Source organism: Octopus sinensis, linkage group LG7 (assembly GCF_006345805.1).
Source record: "Octopus sinensis linkage group LG7, ASM634580v1, whole genome shotgun sequence".
NCBI classification, from domain to species: domain Eukaryota; kingdom Metazoa; phylum Mollusca; class Cephalopoda; order Octopoda; family Octopodidae; genus Octopus; species Octopus sinensis.
In genome coordinates this window covers 1,453,542-1,458,541 of record NC_043003.1, presented here as the reverse complement: position 1 = coordinate 1,458,541, position 5,000 = coordinate 1,453,542, and the positions used below count along the sequence as shown (strand labels likewise).

Below are 5,000 nucleotides of genomic sequence, written 5' to 3'. Positions count from 1 at the left end.
AATAATAATAATAATGATAATAATAATGATATAATAATAATAATAATAATGATAATAATAATAATAATAATAATAATAATAATAATAATAATAATAATAATAATAATAATAATAATGATATAATAATAATAATGAATAATAATAATAATAATATAATAATATAATGATAATAATAATAATAATAATAATAATATAATAATAATAATAATAATGATAATAATAATAATAATAATATAATAATAATAATGATAATAATATAATAATGATAATATATAATATAATAATTAATAATAATAATAATAATATAATGAATAATAATAAATGATATAATAATAATAATAATGATAATAATAATAATGATAATAATAATAATAATAATAATAATAATAATGAATAATAATAATAATAATAATAAATGATAATAATAATAATAATAATAATAATAATGATAATAATAATAATAATGATAATAATAATAATAATAATAATAATAATAATAATAATGATAATAATAATAATAATAATAATAATAGTAATAAATTTAGTAGGCATGACGCACACACACACATGTTTACTCTTCATGTTCCTTGCTTTCAGATTCAAATTTCCAATCCTATCTCAATGTGAGGAGATAATTACCTCCCTTTGTAAAATCGCTCTCCCGGGGACCTCCTCGCGAGATATTAATTGTTAAAAGCAAGATTTTCAAACTCTAACATAAAAAAAAACAACACAAAAACTTTTGTTTTTAAAAGTATTCATATTGATGTTTAATATTGACTGAGCGCTACAAACTTGAAATATAAGTTAATAATGCAGCGACCTGGTAGAATCGCCAGGACGTTAAACAAATTGGTTGGCGGCATTTCCTCCGGATCTTTATGATCAGAGCTCGAATCCCACAGAGGTCAACCTTGCTTTTCGTCCCTTAAGGATCAATAAAATAAGGTACCAGTTAGGTACTGGAGTCGGTGTCATCGACTTGTCCCCCTCCCCTCAAAAATTGAATCCTGCAACGGACCGGCGTCCCATTCAGGTGTAATGTTATAATCTCGGCACTTATGCACCATGGAAACCAGGTAACCGGCCTTAAATGTCTCAGGACTCAAGAAAAAGAAAAAAAAATGGATATTAATGGAAACGGTAGAGTGTCAAAGTAAATGTCTAGCAGCATTTAATCTCATTCTTTCTGAATTCAAATACCAACAACATCTCTTTTCTTTTTTTTTTTTTACCTTGGACGTATTCATCGCTAGTTGCGTGTAATATATGTAAACCAGTGGACGACGATCCTCCACGAAATGAAGGAATAAATAAATAGATTTAAAAATGAATAAATAAATAAAAATGGCTTTAGGATTTGTAAAAAAAAAAAAAAGCGCCTGACATCAAAATGGCTGGTGATTAACTTCCGAAGCGTGAAAACTGTTTCTGGCTTTATTTGAAGCTTTCATTCAATTTAGCTGATAGTGGCATTGGTAAATACAGAATACAAGACAATTCTACTGCGTTATGGGTATGTAGAATGGTATTCTTCTAGTGTTTCTTTCTGTAGGAAATATTTTGAGGGAGATTTAGCTATTGTTTCTTGTAAATCAATGGGCCTCGCAGAAGCTTCTTTACTTTCTCGAAGATTTGAAATGTAAATAACGAGAATGGAATCTTGGAAACTAAATAAAATTTTGATAGTTGACAAATTACAATTAAGGTAGCGAATTGTGAATGTGTTAAGGGTGTTGGATAGAATCTCTTGCCGGATTTGTTCCAATGCTCGACACTCTGAGTTCAAATTCTGCCGTGGTTAACTTCTATCTGTCGTTATAGGAATTTATAAAATACAAACGGATCAAGAAACGACAGTGAGATACCTGTGAGTCATTGGATTAAAGTGACAAAAGCTTGCACAATAATTTTGTTACTCTTTCAGTCGCCATCATTGTTCCCAGTGACCAGCATTGCAAGGCGACTGGTTCTATCAGGCTGAGTAAAAAGTAAGCAACGTTTTCAAACATGAAATTCATTACAATATATTTCAACAGTTAAAGTAAGTAGCATTACAATCAACACATTTTTGCCAACGAGTTATAAGTTTGTTTATTCCGGTAACATAAAAATCTGGAGTTCTGGAACTGATGGACTCTTTGAACGCGCTTGCAGCATCGGTTTGATTTCTGAACTCCTTCTCTTGCAGAAAACCACCAAGGTGCTTCAAAAAGTGGTAGTCGGTAGGAGAAAGGTCTGCAGAATAGGCTGGGCAGGGAAGAACTTCGTAGCCAAGTTCCCTCAACTTCTGGAGCATCATAAGTGAAACGTGTGGTCGAGCATTGTCATGAAGAATGACTGGCCCTCTTCTGTTGACCAGTTTGGGACAGAGGATTAACAGTGTTTCATTCATTTTGGCAATTTCATGGGAATATGTTTATGTAGTTATGGTTTTTCCGGGTTTTATGTAGTTATAGTGGATGAGTCCAGCAGGACACCACCAAACAGTCACCATAATCTTTTGAAGAGCTCTGGTTTAGGAAAGGCTTTCGGTGCTTCATTTTGGTCCAACCAATGCGAAGAACGCTTTTTATTATTGTACAGAATCCACTTTTCATCGCAATTTACAATACGGTCGAGAAATGGATCGGTCCGGTTACGGAGAAGAAGCGACGAGCAAATTTCATATCTGCGCATTTTCTGATTTTTATTCAAATCGAGTGGTACCCATTTGTCGAGCTTTTTTCTTTTTCCGATCCCATGCAAATGGTTGCAGGCAGCTTTCTGGCTAACTTGAAGTTCTTTTACCAGTCCTCGAGTGGTTTTACGCGGATCTTTCTCAATGGCGGTCTTTAATTGACCGTCATTGATAACAGATGGGCATCCACTCCGCTCACGATCTTCAAGGCTCAGGTCTCCACTGCGAAATCGTTTAAACCATTTTCGAGCTGACCACTCACTGGTCATTTCCCAACCAAAACGTTTCGTTGGTACTGCGACCAGTTTCAGCTGCTTTACGTCCTTTTTTGATGTTGAATAGCAAAATTGTTTGAATATCGCACTTTGACAGTTCCATTTCAGATGATTGTAACAACGGTGAAAAAAAATATCAATGTTAATTTATTGATGCATTTGGGCAAGTCTATGTCTGTATTATCAGACAATTGCAAAAGGAAAAAAATGTTTTAAAAATTCAAAACTCTGCAAAAATTTGGTATTTTTATGGTTCAAAGATTTACTTTTTACCCAACCTGATGTCTTGACTGTAAGTTATATGTCAAACTATCATTCTCCTAAAAGAGCTGCCTTTACCACGGATTTGCCAAAAAGGATGTGAGCCTCCTCTACTCCTGGGAAATCTTTTTAGTCCATAGACGGGACCCTTAGAGATACTACCGTTTCGGAAGTAATGGTAATTAAGGAATTACTCCACGTTCCATACAACTTCAGAACTCCCGCACTGGAGCCTCGCCACCAGATGCAATCTGGGGGACATGTGTGTGTGTATGTGTGTGTGTGTGTGTGTGTATGTGTGTGTGTGTGTATGCGTGTGCACACACCCATGTGTGATATGATATGCACACACACACGCAACTATAGTGTTATGTAATATATACTTGAAATTCTGGCGAAGTTAGACGTATTCTTCTATTTCCCTCACTCAATGGAAAAGGTCGTATTAGCACGAAACATCGGATTATTAAATGATTTAAGGTAAACATGTCTCTGTTAGCTTTATATATTTCATCTTTATTCCACTGCATTGGGAAAACTATTTCTTAAAGCACTGGTTTTTATATTCAGTCGTGATTTAAACAAATTACAACTCTTTTCACATATACACACATATAAACATAGACATGCATACATGCATGCATACATACATACATACATACACACACACATACAAACATACATACATACATACATACATACACATACATACATACATACGTAAATACATACATACATACTTGCGTAAATACATACATACATACATACATACATACATACATACATACATACATACATACATACATACATACATACATACATGATGGCTGCAACTCAATTTCGAGCAAAGATATTGCTTGATCTCTTAAAACAACATGGATGTAGCTTTTCTGTCCTGCTGAACACCTACACTCTTTTGCACACTCAAAGATGTGGCAAAGATGGGCACCTCTTGCAGTAGGTGGCCAGTGCGTTACCACCCACGCGGACATATGATTTCATTCCATCATAGAACATTGAGCGTTTTCGCTTTTTCGGCTATGGCCAGCCACAGTATCCAATACAACAGAGATATCAAAAACCAAGAGACACCTAGTGAGGAAAGGCTATACATACATACATACATACATACATACATACATACATACATACATACATACATATACATACATGCATGCATGCATGCATACATACATACATACATACATACATACATACATACATGCGTAAATACATACATACATACTTACATACATACACACATACATGGATACATACATACATACATACATATACACACACACACATATCTAACCTACTCTGTTTGAGTCTCTGATAAAAGATCTTGGAAATTGGTACATTTTACGTCGACAATGCAACGGTGATTTTTGCTGTGGACACTTCAGAGACCACGAACCTCTGACATTTAACAATACTGAAGAACTCTTTCTTTCCGGCATTAGATTGGAAGTTCTACAGCTATGATGGAAAGAATTTGATTAGAAAGAATCTCATTTCCAGCCAAATCAAATTATGTGCATGTGGTAGACCTCCTTCTCTGGTATTAGTGGGGAAAACATCATTTACCGTGAATTCTATCTTTAAAAAAATTTCATTTAGTCATGACTATAATTCGAACTGGTATCCATTCAATTCATGCTTAAATTAACGCACACGCACACATGCGCGCACAGACACACACACACACATGCAGACACAGAAAATGGAAAGAGAATGACTGAAAAGTGAGGGAGTTTTCAATAGTAGCAGTAAAGGAGAACGGC

The 5,000-nt window shown here is 34.1% G+C and overlaps 1 protein-coding gene across 2 annotated transcripts in view; it reads right to left on the bottom strand.

The window, feature by feature from the left end:
• LOC115213848 overlaps nt 1-5,000 on the bottom strand; it is a 73,518-nt gene that overhangs the window by 30,778 nt on the left and 37,740 nt on the right. The window lies entirely within an intron of this gene.